Source organism: Balaenoptera acutorostrata, chromosome 8 (assembly GCF_949987535.1).
Source record: "Balaenoptera acutorostrata chromosome 8, mBalAcu1.1, whole genome shotgun sequence".
NCBI lineage: Eukaryota > Metazoa > Chordata > Mammalia > Artiodactyla > Balaenopteridae > Balaenoptera > Balaenoptera acutorostrata.
The window spans coordinates 35,687,129-35,711,534 of NC_080071.1; positions in this window are offsets into that span (position 1 = coordinate 35,687,129).

Genomic DNA, 24,406 nt, shown 5'->3' on the forward strand with positions numbered 1-24,406 from the left:
AGAACCACAGTTAATTTATCATCCTTTCACAGCAGACTCAAAGATCAGAAGAAAAAGAAAAGCAGGTTGGAAGGAGGAGCCAGCCTTTTGTTTCACATCAGTTACCTCAAGAAAAAAAGAAATAGTAAAATAATTCAACATCAGTGGGCAAATATTTAAGATGCTATATGTTTGAAATTTTCTGATGTAGTAAAATGGCTCTCCTTTAGCCACTAATACCAGAATAAATCTTGAAATCCCCAGAATTTTAAATCTTTAATGAAAAGGACTCGATTTTGAACAGGCTTTCTGCTTGTGAAAAATTACAAACACACAGCTCATGAAGATAAATGAGACACTCAAGAAGGCTTTGTGGGACAGACTTTAGAACTGTGTAAAGATTGCTGCTGATCTGCTCACAACTAGATAAAGCAAAAACTAAAAACACCATTTACTCTCTCAATCAGAGGTCCCCAAACTTTTGGGTACCTAATTTCCCTTTGAGGGTCAATGAAAATACTGTCTCTCTTCCTAGAAAAATGTTTATGTGTATACATACAGTCACCAAAATTTTTTCGCACAATTTCAGGGGGATTATAGACTATTCAGGGACCTTAGGTTAGCCTCCAGATATCCTTTTTAATCTAGGAAAGTTTTTGCCTTTATAATTAAAATTTTTTTTAATTCCCCTTTCATATAGAAGCATAGAATTTTGAACAGAAAGGGACAAAACCCCCAATATACAGATAAGGAATCTGAGGGTGCAGTGGTCAAAAGAGTTTCCCAAATGTGCACACCTATATAGTGGCAGAACTAATAGGAAAATCTTAGGCATCTGGTGTTCTCCCTGACCACCTCTCCCACTCTCCACCCCCCACCTATTTACAGGGTACATGGTTTGAATTTAAAAAGAAAAATCTGTTTAGTATTAGAAGCAGAGTTGCAAGGGCAGGGGGGGGTTTCCTCAACCATTTTACATGTTTGGGTCTTCTTGTAGTTTGGGAAGTTGAATTTTGTCCAAAAGAATCTTTCTTCATGTGCTCTTCAACTCCCAACTATGTGCCCAATCAGGCTAAGAGGCGCTTTTCTCCCTCTTTGTTAAGCTCTCTTTGAGAGGTAACAGAGCATCAAGGTTTTGATGCTACAGCTCAGCTTGTTGGTAATTCTCTCTATGCTTTGGAGAGATATCCTAGGGGTGAGTCAGAGGGAAATTAACAGTCCTGTGCTCAGACTTGGCCTCCCGTTGTACAGCCAAGCTTTGGCTGGACCACCTTTGCACTCACTAGTTATGGCTGATCACAGCTGAATCCTGGTGACAGTCTCAGCTTGTGCTCAGGTGGGGACCATCTTCCCCTCCCCTTCCTCTTTTCCATACAAGTCTTATCACCCCCACACCCACACACACACACACACACACACACACACACACACACACACACACACACACCCCAAGATGTTTTTAGGATACTGTACTATTTAAAACAATACAGCTGAATGTTGCTGTGTTTCCCTTTTTAAGCATCTAGCTTTTCACAAGTCTTTCTTTCAATTGACTTCCTAATGGTTTTATCCTCTAACAAAATGCTTTCTATACCTGATCAAAGTGCTATGTCTTGAAAATAGTATTCATTTTTATAATATTGTATTATCCAATGAGGAATAGAGTGTGTTTCTTTTCTCACTTAGCTGGAAATTAAGGAGTAGGCTTTCTGCTACAGATTCAATGTAAGGAAGGGCGTTAACCACTTGGGGGTGATTATTATGGGTGATGCCTTAGACTGTTTATTAACAGGGCAAAAAATGAATTGACTTTTCAAAACATTTATGTTTTCATTCAAAGATTTAATTTTGTGCTTAAAATGTAAGCACCTAGAAGGGCCAGATTTGTTTGCTCTGTTGCTAAACAGTTGTTCAATTTTCAGACCTATGTTATACTCTTTCTGGTTCTTATCTTCCTCATTTGTAAAATAAAGGAATGGGACTAAGTTATCTCTAATGTTCCTTTTAGGTTTGGCTGTCATTCTATGACATTTTAAAAATATATAAATCAGGGGCTTCCCTGGTGGCGCAGTGGTTGAGAATCTGCCTGCCAATGCAGGGGACACGGGTTCGAGCCCTGGTCTGGGAAGATCCCACATGCCACGGAGCAACTAAGCCCGTGAGCCACAACTACTGAGCCTGCGCGTCTGGAGCCTGTGCTCCCAACAAGAGAGGCCGTGATAGTGAGAGGCCCGCACACCGCAATGAAGAGTGGCCCCACTTGCCGCAACTAGAGAAAGCCCTCGCACAGAAACGAAGACCCAACACTGCCAAAAAATTAAGTAATTAATTAATTAATTTTTAAAAAAAAGATGTGTTTTAAAAAATATATAAATCAACTGGATTATGGATAAAACAGAAGGAGACTTTTTTATTTGAATATTCAATATATTTCAGTGTTGGTATATCTAGTGAATTTAAGCATCTTATGTTACAGTTTCATAAATACCTAGTATGACTAAGAAGTTATATTTTATTAAAACACTGATACTGTGATTTCATCTGCACTATGTTATACTGATGTTATGTTTATTGTATAGAGAGCAACCTTTTTTTCAGGTTTAACAAGATTAAAATTAAAAAGATGCACCAAACAATCCATTTCAAATCTACTAAAAACGGTTTCTCATTTTTATTTAAGTTTTGTTGACTAAACAGAACTTAGACAACCCTTGAAAATTTTTTTCTCCATTTTAAACTAATGACTTATCACAAGTGTTTTGGGTTTTCTTTTTGTTACTCATTTAGCTTCATTCCCATTGGTAAACATTGATTTGTTCCTCGGTTTTGAATGAAACAGAAATTAATGAGGCAGTTTCTGCCTCACAATAACAAGTTAAAATTATAGCACTTTATCATGTCAACACAGCTTTAAGCACTAGGAATACCAGTGCTATTAGCACAGTTCCCAAAATAGTGCAGAAGGTTTGCTGTTGAAAAAATCAGAGTGTATTTCTGCTGTGATAGAAAATTCTTCTTTTCCTCCTCAGTTATACTGATTAAGGTTTAAAATTATTTATTTAAAATATTCACTATAGGGACTAACCTGGCAATCTGGTGCTTAAGACTCCAAGCTTCCACTACAGGGGGTACAGGTTCCATCCCTGGTCAGGGAACTAAGATCCCGCATGCCGTGAGCCACGGCCAAAAAATTTCAAAAATAAAAAATAAAATAGTCACAATATGTGACATTCTCTCCTATGTTTATGTTACCAGTTGAAGTATTTAATTCCATAGTGTGGATTCATTTAGAGTAGATTTGGTCTGTTTTTAATAATGTTTTCCTTACACATTTAATCTGGATGAATCCCCCCCCCCCTTTTATCTGAGGCTTACCTGATGTTTGCATGGAATTTCATGATTCATAAATAGCACTTTCACTGGGCAAGGCCATTTGCTTTGTAACAGAGGCAGCATTTACTCTGAATTTAAGGATTTAGACCATGAAGCTGTTTAGGGGAAAAAAAAGAATATTTATGTCCTAAGCTGTAAAATTGGCCTTCAAGCTTATAATTCAAATTAATGTTTACGAGAGTTAATTGTGTTCTACTGACCACCAGAGGGTGTCTAAATTTTATCCATAAGAGTAATTTTGGATCTTAGAAATGAAGTAAAATTTGGAAAATACATAAAGATCCTTAAGAATTGAAAACTTTTTCAGTTCCCCTCCATAGTGTTTCTTATAGTAGCAGAAGATAATCCCACCAAAATCGTGCTAAAAGGGGAGGTGGCTATTGGCTGGTTGGGCACCAATTTGGAACTGCATATTACTGAAGAATTGCACATTACACAACAGTGTTTGCTCAGTCTTCATTATTTCACTTCCAACGTTGTAGAAGGGCCATGTGTGTGTGTTTGTGTGTGTGTGTGTGTGTGTAGAGGTATGAAGAGAGAGGAAATTGAAATTCAAAAGCAGAATGAAAAGGTTTTCTATCCCTGTCCTAGGGTAATGGATTTCTTGTTAATTGCTCAGCTTGAAGAGGAAATTTTAGTTCAGTAGGTGATGGGACCATAGATATTACTATGAACTCTAGGTTAGAACCTTCTGAAAGCCACTGGTCCTATTTTTTAAATTTTGTGGTAGAATTTATTTTGACAGATCAAAATGACCACTGGTTTCAAGTGATCAGGAAAAAAGAAAGGGTAAAAGAGGTCTGTTTTTAATTTGTTTTGAAAACACGTTTAAAAGAATACTTATTTCATGGTAAATAGTATAGCAGAGCTTTTGGAAATTTTTTTATGGGTTTAAAATCAAATACGTTTTCCAATACACACCAGATAAAAAGTACAGCAATTATGGCTCCTCTCAAGTAAAAGTTTTTGTTCTGAACTATAATCATGTTATAGTACTTTAAGCCAGCATTTCCATTTGTGTGTATTTTTCTGAGGTCACCAGGCATAACTAATGCACAGTGTAGCTAAAAGTCTATTTGACTTGAGCAGTTGGATTTCTGCCAGATTTTGTTTTCAATAGGGTATAAGAAGATTCGGCTACAAATCAAATATCCCTGACATGGCCATGGTTTTTCAGGTGAATGTGGGTGTCCACAATAAGATGACTTATTCAAGTTGATTACATTGTGAGTTATAAATCAGCAAAATAGCTATGAACTCTGGATGAGAATTACACAATCTCTAATTGAATAACAGAGCTGAAAAAGAGGGAAGTGTATTTCCATGATTAAAAACACAGTCTGGGCTCAAACCTTGTCTACCCCTGTGATGGATTTTTCACAAAGCTCCTTTGTATACTACTGTAAAATAGGACTTGTATTAAACATTTAAGACAATGTACTGATTGGAATTTATCCATCCATCCTTCATCCAATCAACAAATATTTACTGAGTACTTGTGATATACCAGGCATTATGCTAGATTCTGGCAAAGGAGTCAACAATGTATAAAACATGTATCCAGATCTTTAAAAATTTGCAGCCCCTGGGGATAAGAGTCATAAATGGGACAATGACAGGGCCACAAGAGGTGTACAGATAAAATATCGTGGGAGTTCAGAAGAGAGAAAGATTATTTCCAGCTGATGAGATAGATGAAGTCTTCATGAGGAATGAAGCTTTGAGGTATGGACAGGAATTAGGCAACCAGAAGAAAGAAAGGGAGAGGTGAGGTCTAGATAAGAGGAAAGAGGTAGACAATCATAAGAGAAGAATGGTAGGCAGGACAGTTTAGCTGTAGCAAGGACTCACGGGAGAAGAGGCTAGGGACATATGTAGAAGGCCAAGCTGTTGCATTGATGCTTATTATGTTATCTGAACCCTGCCAGCTTTTTCAAGAACTTGAGGCAACAAGAAGTTTAAATGCATTATGTAAAACTCTGGTCTCAATTTTTTTTTTTTTTACACTTTTTGGTCACGCTGCACGGCATGTGGGATCAGAATCTTAATTCCCCAACCAGGGATGGAACCTGTGCCCACTGCAGTAGAAGTGTGGAATCTTAACCGCTGGACCATCAGGGAAGTCCCTGGTCTCAAATTTTTTATTGCCCTATTTTCCAGTAACAAATTGAGTACCCACCAATATGTGTGTGTGTATGTGTGTGTGTGTGTGTGTGTGTGTGTGTGATATTGCTGTAAGCTTACAACTTAAGGCATAATAGCACAATATACCCTTAAGGTGAGGTTTATCATTAATGATATAAATCCATATTTTAAAGTCTTTTTGAGGGACTTCCCTGGTGGCGCAGTGGTTAAGAATCCACCTGCCAGTGCAGTGGACACAGGTTTGAACCCTGGTCCAGGAGGATCCCACATGCCACAGAGCAACTAAGCCCGTGTGCCACAACTACTGAGCCTGCACTCCAGAGCCCACGAGCCACAACTACTGGGCCTGCGCTCTGAAACTACTGAAGCCCGCGTGCTCTAGGGCCTGCGTGCCACAACTACTGAGCCCACGCACCAAGACTACTGAAGCCCACACGCCTAGAGCCCGTGCTCTGCAACAAGAGAATCCACCGCAATGAGAAGCCTGCTTACCGCAACAAAGAGTAGCCCCCACTCACTGCAACTAGAGAAAGCCCGCACGCAGCAATGAAGACCCAATGCAGCCAAAAATAAAAATTAAAAATAAAGTCTTTTCGATAATTTCTGATTTTTTGGTCAACTTCCAGTCAGATCTTACTATGTCATCATTATTTTACTTATGGCTGACAAAGGGCTTGCACCAAGTATAGGAGTCATGTAGGTTCTGCCATTTATTTTATGTTTACTTGTGCTAGTATTGTTAGTATGATTTTCAGAGCATGGTTTCTTTGAAAGGATTTTTTAAGACAGCTGTCCACTTGGTAAAGATTAGTTTAGTTAAAAAGCATATAACAAACCCATAAATCCAATTAACTTGGTCACATAAATAGCAGTAAGTTGCAATGAGCTAAATGAGAAAAGATGAGTCAACTGCATTGTCAACCCCACCTCATCATGGAACTCCCTTTCCTCCCTCAGGATAACTTGCACATAATGCATGTGATATGGGGTTTTCCAACATACAAACTGAGTAAGGGAATCTGTGTTACTCTGTACATAAAATACTAATAAAGCTTAATTTTCTCCTCATTTAGAAAACTAATAACTATACATAGAAGTTCTACTTTTTCTTTCCACGAGACAATGGAAGTCTTGCATACCCCTTGGGGTATGCACACTCTACTTTGGAGATTGCTGGTATAGATACTGGGAAACCAGGGCAAATATCTGTGCAGAGGTATGGTCAGTGCTGACCTTCAGAAGGATGAAACTGAGATCTGTGTGTGAAGACAGAGAGAGGAGAGTGGCTCCTAGTTCAAGCTCTACCCACCTGATATTGCAATTGTCAATTCCAACTTCTAAGACTTCTGGTCTCAACTTTGAGTGAGCCTAGCTTTCAACAAGTTCCAGGAGATATCACCCAAAACCCCTAATATCCATGGGAAATGAGGCTAAACTTTAGAGAGTTAGGCCTCAGAGAGAGGCCTTAGAGAATAGAGAGAGAACACTAGCCATAAAAAGATGAAAGCCTAGCACTAGAGTGGACCCTTCCACAACTAAGAAACTAAGCATGGTAGAAGAAAGAGTTTTTTAAATATTTTGTTTACTCTTGATAATGAGTGGAAGCATAGCCTTATAAAACACATAGCTTATGAAACACTGGATTTGACCGAATCCAGAGTTGAGGGTGGGGAATTGTCATCTGCTACCTCTCTAGAATTTCTCCGATATCACAGTACAGTTTGAAAGATCTGGCTTCCAATCTTGGCTTCACCTCTCACTACCTTTGTGATTGGGGCAGGTTAAAATCTTTTTGGACTTTAGTTTCCTCCTCTGTAAAATAGAGGTACTCTCTGTATCTCTTGATTTGCAACCTTTTGGTTGCAATTGGCAGAAAACAACTCAAATTGCTTAAACAAAGGGAATTTACTGGCTCTGCAATGTAAAAACACAGAGTCAGGGTGAGTTTCAGGGAAGGCTTATCCAGCAATGCAAAAAATGTCCCCAAGGACCTAGTTTCTCCATTTCTCCAGTCACTATCTTCACACCACACAGGGTCCCCCCACTCATGGTATCTTCAGACTCTCCCCTTGTAGCAAAATGGCTTCAGAGGTTCTAAACATCACATAGCCCTACCTCTCCAGCCAAGGGAAGAGAGAGTCTTAACACAAGTCCTGGAATATCTTGCTCTTATTGTCCTGAACTGGGATATGTGCCCATCCACGAATCATTGCTGTGGCCAGGGAGAGAGGGTGAGTGCAGCTAATCACAGGTAACCTAAACCTGAGTGGATTAATCTTCCCAAACCTCACGGCTGAGGTGAATTCCCCAAAGAAAAACCAGTCTATAATTTGGAGGAGGGAGAAGGGACTGGGCAAGGAACTCACACATATAACTCACACACATGTAACACACACATATGCCTTTTAGAGTCATTCTGAGGATTAAATAAAGCATAGAGTGGACATTCAACAAATATGGCTTTTCATCCTCTTTCCATGAGGATTATTTTCATCAGTATTCGGTAAAAACCAAATAGTCTCTGAAGGTAGGGCCACAACTCCTGTACTAACAAGTCTTCTTCTTACTAAGTCTCTTCTCAAACGTCAGAGCAATGCCCAACTCTTTTAACCTCTTAGCTATTTGCTTCCCAGACTATCTACAGTCATGGTGGCATCAACTGACACAACTTGTAGGAGAAAAAAATTGTAATCAATTGTTTTGTAAAGTGTGTTTGTCTACTACACAATGCCAACCAAACAGTTGGATTTTTTCATCAAATCAGCCATTTGTTTTATCATTATATTTTTCAGTTTCAAAATAATTTGTCTCTTTCAAAATATATAATTGACTCAAGGTAAGGAAAATTATTTTCTTTATGTTTTAGGATTTCCAGTTGAGTGTCAACTGGGATCCCAAGTCTGGCTGTGTGTGATGAACCAGTAGGCTTTACATACTTCCGTAAACAATATTCAGGGTTGGGTAAGTGCTAATTATGTTAATAACTGGCTAATAATGATAAAGCTTATAAGATGAATATATTCCAGGACCCCAAATGGCCTAGTCTCTGCATAGAGTTGCATTCTAAGAAAAAGTCCATCTGGCAAAAGTAAGTTAAAAGGAATTGTAATCTTGCATTTCACAAAGAATATTACAGGATATCCACCTTATACTGCACAGGAACACTTCTTAAAACCCCCTTTCCTCTTGTTCTGTCACAGCCCACAGCTGTTCTAGAGCCAAGCACTCACAAACCTCCCAAATTCTCTCCCACTCCTCAGTCTCCATGGCCTTCCTGTGCTCTCCCCTATTCCTATTTTCTATTATACAATTTGATCTCTCTGGTTTCTGTTTATTTTCCTTAACCTTCAACTGGTACCTAAATTATTCACTATACAGGGAATCCAGGAACTGGCCCAGCAAGCAAGAATCTACTTCCCTGCCCTCTTGCCTTTTAGTTCTAGTCTTTCTCTGCCCATTATCTTGATTCTGCACCATAAGAAAAGGATAGAAATCTGGCCTTTTCATTAAAAGATGAGATGGCAAGACAAAATTTCGTCCCCAGCTTAAAATGAGTACCAGGGACTGGGTGAAATACTTTTGCATACATTTTCTCATTTGAACCTCACAGAAACCACGTGGTATAGATCTTGGAATCCAGGACTCCCAATTCAGAACTCCAATGCTTGGGTAACTGGAACACCTTTCTCTATAAAAAGTTCTAGCCACAGACACATTTTGATTATTGGCATATTAATAAACATTGGTATAGTTTGCCCATTGAGGACCCCTTATTGTAAAATTAGCCTAAAAAATTAGCCTAAACAAATATTTTTCTATTAAAAAAATTGAGTTTAGAGTTGACGTTCCAATTAGAAATTAAACATTTATCCATTTGATAAAATATTGATAATAATAAGGTACCACGAGCTCAGATATACAAAGAGATGAAATCCAACTAATAAAGCAAACAATCTGTATTAACAAAACATCTATTATGAACTCAGTATTTTGCAAAGTGTTTTTGATATAAGTGTTTAATATGTATTTGGGGCAGACCAAATAAAAGAAATATTATTGAATTACAGTGGGGTTAAATTTTTTAAATGCTGGAGGTGGGTGAACTTGTAGTTCTTGCCATCAAATCTCTGTGGGGAGACAGCTGGCTAAGCAGGAAAGAGAGGAAGAGGAAGGGGAAAGGGTCCTTAGAACTTTCCTGTCATGGGACCAATCAGTGCCACCACAGTGCCCAGACATTGCTCGCTCAGGAATTGCAAGGGGTCGAAATATAATAGGGTCTTCAGAAGATGAGGGCCAGGAAGAAATTTATTTTACTGACAAGATTTTAAAATTGCAACCTGAGGTAGAATAACTAACTTCCTGTTGAGTGTTGATTGTAGCGATGAGTGACTTCGTTAATACTCCTTATTTTCTGGGCTTGGGTTAGCCTGATTCCTAGACTTTAAAAACATTGGAAGCGGGGTTTCCCTGGTGGCGCAGTGGTTGAGAATCTGCCTGCCAATGCAGGGAACACAGGTTCGAGCCCTGGTCTGGGAAGATCCCACATGCCGCGGAGCAACTAGGCCCGTGAGCCACAATTACTGAGCCTGCGCTTCTGGAGCCTGTGCTCTGCAGCAAGAGAGGCCGCGATAGTGAGAGGCCCGCGCACCGCGATGAAGAGTGGCCCCCGCTTGCCGCAACTAGAGAAAGCCCTTGCACAGAAACGAAGACTCAACACAGCCAAAAATTTAAAAAAAAATAAAAAATAAAAAATAAATTAATTATAAAAAACAAAAAACCAAAATCATTGGAAGTGCCCAGTACCTTTTAAGCTGTTAAGGGAAACCAGCTGTCTTAGGGTATGTCTTCCTGTGTTTCCTGTGTTTCTTCTGAGGAACAATGCAAATTGGAGAAAGATAACCTCCAGAGACAGGGTGAAATAAAGTGCTAGTCCTAACAAAGAGAAGAAAACATCCAGAATGAGAAAAAGCTCTCATACCCGGTCTTCACTCAGCTTGACCCTGCCTCTGTGCTCTCCACCCCTTTCCAGTCTCAGAGCACTAAGGTAAATTTGTCCCTCCAATTTCAACCGAAGTCTCCCTTTAGTCCAAAAAGCCTTTTCCCCAAAAACTATAATGGGAAACATTCGGCTTTCTACCATTCAACATACATTTTTATCCCATTACTTAATGTCACAAAATGACTAATTGACTTCTCCAGCTGTTTTTTCCTTTTTTTAACAATATAATCTCCTTCAGGGAAGGAGTGGTGTTTGCTCCTCTTACTGTAATCAGGGTCAGACTCAGGCATCTCTTAGAGTGAGGGGGTCGGGCTGGACTGCATGTACAGTCTATGGTCCTTCCCGGCCATCCAGACCCTCAGGGCCTTGAAACTGCACGCGTCCTTTTCCTCCCTCAAAATTGGGAGTTAGAGATTCATTTAATTGAGCATATTTAATGCCAGTTCTTCTTTAGGGCCTCCTATTAGTTTTCAAGTGTGTGTAGCCCATGGCAGTATAGGGATATGCTAATACAGATGCTTGGGGAAAGCAAAACCTGTGTGTGTGTGTGTGTGTGTGTGTGTGTAAATGTTAAAATATATAATGATACATTAAATACAATAATAGTAATATATATAATGATATATTTTATATATATATATATATATATATAAAATGAAATTGTTCAGCTGAGGTCTCAAAACAATCATTTAAACTGAAATTCTCTATGAAGTCACCCCAACAAGAAGTAACAATCCTTACTTCCAGAGAACTCTGTGTTTTAAGTTCAAGTGTGGGTCTAAAATCACTTTACATTTTATTATATTATTTGAATATATATATGCAAATACATAAAATATGTACTTGTGAATATATATTTGAGAATACTACACAGACAGACACACACACACACATATTCTACCTTTCTACCCACTGGATCCTTAGTTCATTAAGAGAAGGGTTCTGTTGTGTTTTTCTTTATATTTCCCAGCACATAGATACTTAGCAAACGTCAGCTGCATATATTAATGTAAATATAAAAGCTAGTACAATGATTTCAAATAGGCTTCCTCCATGCTGGACCTCTTAGTGGGGAGCATGCTAGGATATTGATGACATTCTGGTCAATGGTGTACATTGCCCTGCTCCACGCTGTATTTTGGCAAAAGCCAATGGAAGGTTTTGTTTAAAGTTTGCACTTACAGCATAGACTCATGATAGAGGATTAAGGAGCACCAGAAGGTAAGAAGGTTAATTGTAACTGCTGAATATTTGGCTTTTCCATGTTTCATTTGTTTGCAGTTCAGTGGAATAAGCTTTGCAAAGTCAAGCCAGATTTTTTTCATACCAGTTCTCAGAAAATCTTACTTTATATGAAGTCTTTCTATACCCTATACCTAGTGGCCTTTTTTGTACAGAAGGCCAGAGACAGGTGCCTACTTTTTCCTTTTAAAAAATATCTCATTACAAAAATATTGTTTTTCTACATATAACAATTACAAAGATATATATGCAAAAAGAAAAAGAGGAAAGAGAAACCACTGTTAATTCCACTAGCAAAAATAGCCACTGTTAACATTTTAGTTTATATTCTTTGAAAATGTTTTTCTGTGACTTTATAGATGCGGCACGTGCGAGCATGGATTTGCCCCTTTCTCTGCCTCCTCGAATGCAAATGGTTACAACATGTTAGTACCGTGTGACTTTACCCTCTACCATAGCCATTTGGTAGGTCTATGGATGAACACCGACCCAAGCTGGGTCATTCAGAATTACCCTCTCTCTGAGGATGAAGCTAAAATGTTTAAACTAGGGGCTGCTGGAAATAATCTTTGACTGTGTGGAATAAGAAACAGAAAACAGTACAGCATTTAAGAGTTGCGCTAAAAAAAAAAAAAAAAAAGATAAGAGAGACCCTGACAGCATCCACGTGTCTGGTTCCAATTATTCTAAGTCTTGGAAGAACATAAACTTTCTTTAAATTCTGTAGGTAGAGTAGATGCTGTGGTGTGCTGACCAGATCCTTCCCATCAGGAGTGCAGTACCCATTCCCTCAGATGCCGGGAATGTCTGTTGCTGATGGCTCAGAGCTGAGTCAATCCCAGGACCTGTCCTTGGACTAAAAGAGCTGCTTGAACCAAGGTCACACACCTTCTCCACATAGGGGCAGCCTACATCCAATGATTGGTTGATATGTGGGTATAAAGGCCTGGGCTCCTTGCCTCAATATGGGACAACTCCAGAGCTCTCACGGCATTGAATGTGGCATTGATTATAACTTCACAGTTCAACTTTGCCCTCTGCCCAATCCTCCTTTCCTCACTCCCTTACAGGTATTGATTCAAAGAGCACCGTCTGCTAAACTTTCTGCATGCAAATCCCTGTCTCCATCTGTTTCCTGGTGAGCCTGACTTAAGACAGTGGGTGTGGCAGAGATGTCTAAACATTCCACATAATACATTCTCCCTTTCATCCTTGTAATAAATCACTCCACCATTATTACTTGACCTAGAAGTGGTTTCCTGGTTTTTGCAACCAAAAGGGGTCTAACTAATATATTATTTCCTTATGATAAATTTCTAGAAGTAAAGTTAATGTTACACAAGAGATACACATTTTTAAGACTTTTGATCCCTATTGCCACATCATCCTTCAGAAACATTGCACCACTTACATTTTCATCAATAGCGTATGGAAGCAATCATTTCCCAGACTCTGCACAACACTGATATTCTCTTTTTATTCATTTATTCAACAGATGTTTATTGAGTGCCTGCTATGTGCCCAGCTATGTACTGAGGGCTGAGGATAAATCCCTCATGAAGCTTGCATTCTAGGTATGAAAAGATAGCCAATTAACAAAATAAGTGAGTAAGTTGTATTGTATACCAGAAAGTGGTTAGGTGCTACAGAGACATAGAAAACAGGGGAAAGGGGTAGACAGTACAGGGGGTAAGCATGTCCATTTCAAGTACAGTGGTCAGAGAAGCCATCAACTGAGATGGTGACTTTTCAGCAAAGACTTGGAGGCGGTGAAGAAACAAGGTATGGGGATATCTGGGGGAAGAGCATTTTTGGCAGAGGGAACAGCAAGTTCTGGAGGTTGGATAATACTTGTATGTTCAAACAACCAGGTCAGAGGCTGGAGCAGGGAAGGTGGGAGGGGCAAAGAGGAGAGTGAGAGGAGATGTGGTTAATAAGGTAATGGGAGCTGCTATGTGGTCCTAGGGATTGTGGCTTTCTCTAGACAAGATGGAGAGCCACTGGAGAGATTGGAGGACAGGAGTGACACATTTCAACTTATGATTCAAAAGGCGCCCTCTGGCTGCTGTGTAAAGAAAAGACTACAGTTCCCCGCCCCCCGCCGGCCCCCCTTCCCGGCCAACCATCCTCAGGGGATATGGTCCAGGACCCGCAGTGAATACCTGAAACTGCGGATAGTACTGAACCCTATATACACTGGGTTTTCTCCGATACATACATACCTAGGATAAAGTTTTATAAATTATGCACATGCAGAGATTAACAATAACCAATAATAAAATAGAACAATTATAACAATATACTGTAATAAAAGTTATGTGAATGTAGTCTCTCTCTCTTAAAATATCTTACTGTATGAATTTAATGCTTTTTCCATCTTATCTTAGCACCGATCACACACTGTGGCTGTAACTTTGCAGTCTGAGGTGCAACAGCAAAACTAGCATAAATTTCTTTTTTTCCTTCTTACCATAGATCTTAGCAACCTCAGCATATGATTTTTTTTCTTTATTAAGTTGAGAACGTCTACCTATTCATTTAAAGGAAGCATTTTATGGCTTCTCCTTGGCATATCCAAATTGCCAGCATCCTGTGCACTTTGGGACCATTATTAAGGAAGATAAGGGAGACTTGGACACAAGCACTGCGATATCCCAACAGTTGATCTGATAAGTGAGGCAGCTCCTGAGTGACTAACAGGTGGGATATGCTGGACAAAGGGATGATTCCTCTCCCAGGCAGGACCGAGCAGCACGGAGCAGGATGGTGGAGATTTCATCACAATACACAGAAAGGCATGTATCTTCTCCAGACCTTGGTGGAAAAACAGTTGAATTCAGAAAGGCAGTCAAGTGACTGCCACATTTTTCCCATGCTTTTTTTCTGTGAAAAGGAGTGTCTCTAGATTGGGTAAATCACAGATTATTGAAGAAGCAGAAACCAGCCAAACAAATGAAAACAGCTGGCAAGATTATTGTTAGTATTTATTTTGAGGGGGATTATCATTTGCCCAGTAAGATAAATTTTAAATTAATTAATTGTATCATGATTTTTTAAACTAGACAAATAACTAAAGGCAAATTCTTTCTTTGAATCTGAATTTTTTCACTTACTAAGTGTCACAGTTGAACTAGATGATTTCTAATGTTCCTACAAATCTAAAAATTCTGATTTACTAATTTAATAGTTTCCTGTGTAGAAATGTATTGGGCTGTATGAAACCATTAATAAAATGCTGTATTCCCCCAAGGCATTTCACATCCACTATAACCAACACCACCAAAGACTAACTTTCCAAAGACACGTTAAGAAATTAGCATACATTTAATAATTTATCCAGTAGTGGTGATTGGGAGAGGAGGGGAATTATCATCTCTTTTCCAATCTTTAGTGGAGACTTTGTAGAGAACGTTGTTAACAGCTTTTTTGAGGTATAATTAACATATGACAAACTGTACAGATTTAAAATGTATACTTTGCTACATTTAGACATAGGTATATACCTGTGAAACCATCACTGCAATCAAGATAATAAACATATCCATCATCCTCAAAAAGTTTTCTTCTTCTCCTTTGTAATTTCTTCTTCTAGCTCCTCCCTCTGGAAAACTACTGATCTCCTTTCTGTCACTATAAATTTGTTTGCATTTTTTTAGAATTTTATATAAATTGAATAATACACAGTGTAACTTTTTTTGACTGCCTTCTTTTATTCAGCATAATTATTTTAGATTTATCCATGTCGTGTGCATCAACAGCTTGTTCCTTTTTATTGTTGAGTAGCAGTCCATCGTATGGATACTCCAGTTTGTTTATCCATTCACTTTTTGATGGGTTTTGGGGTTGTTTCCAGTTTGGGGTGATTATGAACAAAGTGCTAGGAACATTTGTATACAAGTCTTAGTAGACACACATGCTTCCATTTCTCTTGGGTAAATGCCTAGGAGTGGAGTGGTTGGATCAGATGATAGATGCATGTTTAACTTTTTAAGAAATAACCAGACCCTTAGGGCTTCCCTGGTCGCGCAGTGGTTAAGACTCTACCTGCCAATGCAGGGGACACGGGTTCTAGCCCTGGTCCAGGAAGATCCCACATGCCGGGGAGCAACTAAGCCCATACGCCACAACTACTGAGCCCGCACTCTAGAGCCACAACTACTGAAGCTCGCGGGCCTGGAGCCCGATCTCCGCAGCAAGAGAAGCCACCGCAGTGAGAAGCCCGCACTCCAGAACGAAGAGCAGCCCCCACTCGCCACAACTAGAGAAAGCCCGCACGCAGTAACAAAGACCCAGCACAGTCAAAAATAAATAAATTTTAAAAAAAAACAAACTCTTTTGCAAAGTGGTTGTGCAATCTTTTTTTTTTTTAAGTCATGTTCCTTGCTTTTTTTTTTTAAATTTTATTTATTTATTTATTTTTAGCTGTGTTGGGTCTTCGTTTCTGTGCGAGGGCTTTCTCTAGTTGCGGCAAGTGGGGGCCACTCTTCATCGCGGTGCGCGGGCCTCTCACTATCGCGGCCTCTCTTGTTGCAGAGCACAGGCTCCAAACGCGCAGGCTCAGTAGTTGTGGCTCACGGACCTAGTTGCTCTGCGGCATGTGGGATCTTCCCAGACCAGGGCTCGAACCCGTGTCCCCTGCATTGGCAGGCAGATTCTCAACCACTGCGTCACCAGGGAAGCCCGGTTGTGCAACCTTACACTCCCACCAATAGTGTATGAGAGTTCCTATTCCTCCACATGCTTATCAACACGTGGTACAGTCTTTTTAATTTTAGCCATTGGTGTGCAGAGGTATCTCATTAATCTCATTAATCTTGAGTGGAGAGACATGAAGGGAAAAAAAAAAGATTGGTGCAGATTCATCTAGGGAAGATGCCTGTCAGTTAATCTCATGCTACTGGGATCCCTCAAGCTGCCCTAGTTCTTGTTCTTGGTGATCCTGGATCTTCAGTTGATTTTATAATTTTAAAAGCTACCCCATGCCTTCTAAGACTTCCTTTGCCTTTGAGGTAGCTAGAATAAGCCTCTGTTGCTTGTAACTAAAGACCTCCATCTGCTACAGGTGGCTCTTGTTTATTTCTGCCTGGTTGGCTGCTTCTCATCTTCTATTGGGAACAAATCCTACCCCTCCTCTAACCACTTTACCTCTAGATCCTATCACCTGTAACCCAAGATCTACTCCTCTTACACTTTGGATTTATGAGCCAGTAGACCCTCCTTTTTGGCTGGCCTGAGCCAGCTTTCTGTCACTTATGACTGAAATCACCCTGTGCCCAACCTCCCCTTTGTCTGTTCTGTATATGTGTATCAAGTGCCAAGCATAAAGCCTGGGAGTCAGCAAGTGCTGAGTAAATAAATTACTACATTCTTAAAATCCAAGACATTTTTATAAATCTGTAGATGACAGAGGAGTGGAAATATTTCTTTGCACGGCACAGTGGTTAAGCACACCTCTCCTGAAGCCAGACTGCCTGGATGTGAATCCCAGCTCTGCCACGTATCAACTCTGTGACCTTGGGCAAGTTATTAATTTCTCTGTGTCTCAGCTTCTTCAACCCTAAAATGTAGATGATCATAGGACCTATCTCATAAAGTGGTTATGAGGATTGAATTAGTTAATTTACAAAAAGCATTTAAACAATGCCTGATACATGCAAGTGTTTTAAAAAATTTTAGTTTTGTTTTGATGCTGAGTTTTTTGAATGATAGAGTCAGGAATGAAAAAGATGTTGATGTGCTCTCAAGGAATAATATGCTAACACCTCAGTTTCTAGTTGGAATCTTAGATGAAATGGCTACTTTCCCTGAGAATCCGTTTTTTACTATTTAACCAGGCATATAGAAAGTCCCATACTCTGGCTCAAATAATTAAACACAGGTGGTTTAACAGAAGTTCATGTAATACAGACCCTGAGTTTGGGGAGTGGCATGGGGTTAGATGACCACAAGCTCATTTTGAGCTAGAAGAACGCCAAGGCTGTCATAAAACTTTCAAAGATTAGACAGCCTTGCTAGCAGCAGTGTCAATTCAGGAAGATTACAATGTTTGGGTCTTCGTTCAGCGTTCAAGTAAGAGTACAGATTCAGCACTTGAACAGGCTGGAGAGCGTCTGGTGGAGAGCGAGCCCGAAGTGAGGCATGTAGCAACCCGAGAATTTGAAGAACAGTTGAGAGCCTTCAAAATGCTTGTTCTGAATAACAGAGGACTCAGAGAAAATGAAATAACAGAGACTTGAAGTGCTGTCCTGTGGCGGAGGGATCATCGGAGGGATGGGACTTCATCTGGCGTGCTCCAGAAGCCTGGGGGGCGGGGGAAGGCACCGGTGGCAGACCCCAGCTCAGAGTGAGTACGTGCTTTTTACCCAGGAGAGCTGTCTAGCGATGGAGAGCGCCGCCTTGCAAAGCTACAAGCCCCTGACCCTGAGAGGAGCTGGGCGAACGTGAGTTTAAGGACATATTAACAAAGAACCCAAGGAGGGATGGGTCATCCATAACTACGCTGTTTCATTTCACATTCTGAAAAAACATGCCTCTTTTTTTTAAAGTTTATTTTTTAGATTTAAAGGAGCTCAAACACTCGACCGATGAGTTGCGTCTTTGGAAAAGTAGAAGCAGCTGCATACATTGGTTGCCTTTTGCCCTAATGGGAGTTGAAAGAGCCACGCCTGCCCCCCACGGCAGATTGCCCCCAGCTGGTCCTGTCTTCAGGACCATGACGTGTGGTTAGCAAGGCGTCTGCTTTCCCCGCCGCTGACGCTCGTGGCCACAGCCTCGGAAGGACCCAGAGGAAGCCCCACCCCAGTGTGATGTTAAGGTGAGGACTTGCGAATCCATCTGAGTGTAGTTTCTCACTTTGGTCACTTCCTTTTCAGCCCTGGAGGCCCGGAAGACAGGGTTGATTGTGCAGATCCTGTCTGCAAGTGCATTTCTTTCTAAAGAAAAAGTTGCCAGAATGTTTGCTCACAGAACAACTACTGGCTAGCAGAGCCCACACTAAGTAAACACAGGGCATTAAAATGAATCAGGGGGACCAGAATTACTCCACAGTGAAAGTGGTGGTTTACTTTTTCTTTAAAAAAACCCCCACAAAAACCTTCATTCTATATCTAAACACTGCTCTACCTCCATGCTGCTTTTTCAAAAAGAAAAATCTATAGAAAGATAGTATATTAAAAGACTAATCAACTCGGTGCTTTGTGACCACCTAGAGGGGTGGGATAGGGAGAGTGGGAGGGAGGCTCAAGAGGGAGGGGATATAGGGATGTATGTATACATATAGCTGATTCACTGTGCTATACAGCAGAAACTAACACAACATTGTAAAGCAATTATACTCCAGTAAAGGTGTATTTAAAAAAACGACTACTGTTTAAAAATCTATTTCTGCTACATTGTAGATTCAAATAGCACTGAGAAACAGCCCATGGACACTTTGATATATATGTGTTTGTAGGAAGAAAAGTAAATGTCTTGTAACACAGAAATTCTTAAATACAGCTGTTTATCCAAATAGAGGCAGCAAGAGGTATCAGTCAGTGAAGCATTTAAACTCCTGGGATCTCTATTGTTGCTTTCCCTGGAAATTTTTTGTCTGGGGGTGATGAAATGAAATTTATATTTTAAGGCAGGACGAGAAAAAAATTATACATAAAATTCTCTCTGCGTGTTTGTTTGGGCCTCCTCTCTCCCTAATGTGCAGTGTGCATCTGCATTACACATTAACCAGAGCTCCTCAAAGATGGGAGTGTCTGCTCAACCATAAAGATCAATTTTTTTTCTTTGTTCTGAGGCTAGCCATGTAACTTCTTAAAAGAATAGTGTTCTTTCCCAGCTCTGTAGGGGGGTCATGGTGACTTGCTGCTCACTTTTTACAAGCTTGCCTGGACCATGTACCTTTGGTGACCCTTATGTAAAATATCAGTGTGTCATTTTGATGTACGATCCTTTGTCTCAAAAATGTATATGACTATGCCTTTGACTTCTAACAGGTGGAACAGTTTTCAGAGATTTCTGAGTATGTTTTACAAGTTATAATCCTCAGTTTGGCTTGAATAAAATTCCCTTTTTTCTTCTTTATAGTTAATTGAATTTTTGTTGACAGGGGTTTGTTTTTTTCTGATTATAAAAGCAATATATAATCATTGTTTAAAAACCTGGAACATAGGGAAAGTCATGAAAAACTTTCTAGGTTCAGAAAAATGAACATGAAAACAAAAAATGAGCATTTTAGGTGGTTGGTATCACATTTGTTAAATGTGCTTGAGCTGTCCTTAATCACACTTTTTTTTTAAAGATTTTTTAAAAATTTTATTTATTTATTTTTGGCTGCGTTGGGTCCTCGTTGCTGTGCGCGGGCTTTCTCCAGCTGCAGTGAGCGGGGGCTACTCCTCGCTGTGGTGTGAGGGCTTCTCATTGCGGTGGCCTCCCCCGTTGCAGAGCACGGTCTCTAGGCGCCCAGGCTTCAGGAATTGTGGCTCGTGGGCTCTAGACCGCACGCTCAGTAGTTGTGGTGCATGGGCTTAGTTGCTCTGCGTCATGTGGGATCTTCCCAGACCAGGGCTCGAACCCGTGTCCCCTGCACTGGCAGGTGGACTCTTAACCACGGTGCCACCAGGGAAGCCCAATCACAACAGTTCCGACACCAGATGTGTTGGATGTTTCTCTACACCAATCTATTCTTCTGCTCTCCAGACACCAACTGGGTGTCCTACAATTCAATTCAGTTCTGACCCTAACTATTCAGAGTTAGCATGCAGACCCTATAGGACTGCCCAGGCAAAATCCCAGACTATCTGTCACCTGTACTTTTGACTAACCATCTGGCTATTAATAGGGGATTCTCATGATACCCCCTCCTCAGGTTCAATAATTTGGCAGAATGGCTCACAGAACTCAGGAAAGCACGTTACTTGCTATTATTGGTTTATTATAAGGATACAACTCAAGGACAGCCAAATGGAAGAGATGCATAGGGCAAGATCTTACACAGAGCTTCCACACCTTCTCTTTAGGTGCCCCTCCCAGCACCTCAATGTTCTCATCAAACAAGAAGCTCTCCAAACCCCTGGTTTAGGGATTTTTATGGAAGTTTAACTATGTAGGCATGATTGGTGAAATCACTGGCCACTGGTGATTGAATTCCATCTCCAGCCCCTCTCCAGTCATGGGTGGGGAGGTTGGTGGAACTAAAAGTTCCAACCCTCTACTCATGCCTTGGAGTTCCATCCAGAAGCCATCTAGGGGCCTCCAGGTACCAGTCATCTCATGGGCATACAAAAGATACTTATCCCTCTCCAGAGTTTCCAAGGGTTTTAGGAACTGTGTGTCACGAAATGGTGATGAAGATCAAATATTGATATATATTTCTTATTATGCCACAGTGCTCCTTTAAAAAATGTTTTAAATGCCCTAACAGTAGGTACTGACTGGTTAATCTCCTTCTGAGGATCTCAGAGCAATTTGTCAATACCCCTTCTCTGACTGTAAAAGAGTATAGTGAATCTTCTAGACTTTAAAAGCATATGATCCGGGCTTCCCTGGTGGTGCAGTGGTTAAGAATCCGCCTGCCAATGCAGGGGACACGGGTTCGAGCCCTGGTCTAGGAAGATCCCACATGCTACGGAGCAACTAAGCCCATGCGCCACCACTACTGAGCCTGTGCTCTAGAGCCCGTGAGCCACAACTACTGAGCCCATGTGCCACAACTACTGAAGCCCACGTGCCTAGAGCCTGTGCTCCACAACAAGAGAAACCACCACAATGAGAAGCCTCTGCACCACAAAGAAGAATAGCCCCTGCTCGCCGCAACTAGAGAAAGCCTGCGTGCAGCAACAAAGACCCAATGCAGCCAAAAATAAATAAATTAAATAAATTAAAAAAAAAAAAGCGTATGATCCTTTGGAGCTCTTTGGACTGATTAATTCCCTGGTAAGTAGTCTCAAGAGGTAATGTGCTGATGCAATCTATGTTTATAACTTCGGTGACCCCTTTGCTGGAAACAAAGATTGGATCAAAGTGTTCTGGGCAAGACAGCTGAATGCCAGAATTTAAAGACCACCTGCTAAGCACCTGGTTGATTCATTTTAATCAAAATTATTCTGCTAATGGACTTTCCTTCTTTGTATGGTTAACTAACACTTACTGGCAATCCCTGCGCCTGGCTTGGGGTGGTGTTCTCTAAGTGTGGCCTTGAAGAACCGCATCAGCATCTTCTGGGAACTTGTTAGAGATGCAGATTCTCGGCCCACCTCACACCTGCTGAATCAGAAACTCTGGGGTGGGGCCCAGCAATCCGTGTTATAACAAGTCCTCCAGGTGATTCTGATGCACGTTAAAGTTTAAGAACCACTGCCTTAGGTGGCCCCATCCCCCAATGGGGAACTGGCTCTGACTCACCCTCTCAAGTCCAATCACATGTGTATCTGGATCTGGGTGGCAGTTACACAGGGACATAAATTCATAAAAACTCTCCTGTACACTTAAGATTTGTGGATTTAATTAGGCCTAGATTTTTTTTTTTTTTAAACTCACAGCCAAACTATTTCTAAGAAGGCTGGTTGGGGCTGAGCTTGTCCCTATGAATGAGGCTGTCAGACCCAGGGACCGTGGCCACAGAAGCACTGTTCTCTAACCAGTCATCCCTAGATGGTACCCACAGCCAAGGAGGCCTGTTCACAGCAACCCCAAAGGGACTTATTGACATTGTTTAGCAGTGAATTAGTCCCCAGGCAACAATCTAAACTTGTTCCATATCATCCTGTGTATATCTCTGAGATGTGTGGCACAGACACAGGAAGCCCTAACGTGACACCTGGCAGCACGTGGGAGGAAGTTCTGGTCTTTCAAGCTGGAGAAGGGAAGCAGGGGAAATCTAGGAAGCAGTGATAAAACTCAGCTGATCCGGGCTATATGTATATACAAGTCTTGGGCAAGAGAGAAGGCACGGCCAAAAAGCCATGAGTCACACAAGCGGCGAGAACCGACCTGCTGAGAACAGCCTCTCTTCTGCTGACAGATGCTGGAGGAGCGTGAGAAAGGGGGAGGAAGAAGATGGGCCAGGAAGGGTCCTGCAGGGCCACAGCATCTAGCAGGCGTCTGTCCCCTGTCCTGGCCATCAGGGTAAGGGGCAGACTCCTGAGAGCCACAGTGTCAGCTCTGCACCCAGTCTCAGGACCACAGAAATTCTCTGCTTCAGCCCTGAGGTGTCTTGTGCATCCTGCAATGAAAAAACACCCAGCTTCCAGTCCCCGTCCCGACCCACCAAGAACTGCGTTCTTAATTAACCGCCCCTTCTCCACTCTTATTTGGGGAATCCACGCTAGACTTTGCAGCTGGGCCCACTTTCACTAATCCCCCGGCTGCTGGGCACTGCGAGCCCCGCGCACTAAAGGCTCAGCGAAAGGGAAGGTGGAGAAAATCCGCGCCAGCAGGGGGACCCCGAGTCCACGCCTCGCGGTACGCATGCGCACAGCCGCTTGCCGCTTGCCCCTTTGCCGGCCGCGCGAGTTCTGAGAGCTGCGTCTGCTGTCCGGGGCCTCGGGAGCTTTGCCAAACCTGAATTTTTTCATTCAAGTGCTCCCTACAAGGTATTGTTCAGTCCGCCCTTGCCCAGTGAAATAGAAACAAATGTACAGTCATTCCTATCTAAATCAATGAAGTTTCCCTTCATTTCCCAGACCATTTCAGCTGAGAAGCAGGCCTCCGCGTTTCTGGTGCCAGCTCCTACTCGGTTTTGTTTCTGATGCTTCCATTGCATAGTTTCACTGTGGGGGATGCTTGTTAGTTCCTTTGCCTACTCAGCATCCAAACTTTATTTCTATGTTGGGTGAGTCTTCCACTGCATAAGGCTGGGTGGGAAAAGGCCTCCCTCCCACGACAGAACCAGGAGCCGACAGGTAACCTCTCTCTCTCTCCATCCCTCAGGAGTTAGCATGGGCATCTGGGGACCTGGGCTCAGCCAGTCAGATGCTGCCACCTGCGGCTTTAACTCTTGTGCAATAATTCAAAGATGAAGGGACCACTGAGAAATTATTTACTGGGACAACAGTGCAGTGTTAAGTGTCTAGGGGTAGCAGAACCAGTGGCAGCTTCCTAGCCCCATTGTCCTAAAGTGTGATCTTGTCAGCTAACTAGCCAGGGCTAGTTTCTGTTCTTGGTCTCCTCTGGCCACTTTAGTGCTTTCTGTCCGCTTTCCCCTTTTGTGAGACTTGGGCTCCTTTCCCCAGATCCCAGGGACAGCAGTCATCACTACTACAGCAGGCTCTGCACCCAGCACGTCGATCCTGCTGTGGGTGGCTGATCCTGGTTGTGCAGGAGCTGGCTTTCCTGGTGACTCCTGCATGTCTGCTACTTGTCTGCTGAGAGCCAGTGTTCAGCTTACCTTTTGGAGATTTTATTCCAGGTATGACAGTTTTCAGCCAATTCAGAGGAGCTTCTGTTTGTGTGAATGTAGCACTTTTGGCCACACAGGTTGTACGATAGGGCTGGCATAACAAATTACTACAGACTGGGTGGTTTAAAACACAGAAATGTCTTCTGTCACAGTTCTGGTGGCCAGAACTGAAACAAGGTGTGAGCAGAATTGGTTCCTTCTGGAGGCTCTGAGGGGGAAATCTGTTCCATGCCTTTCTCCTGCCTGCTGGGGTTGCT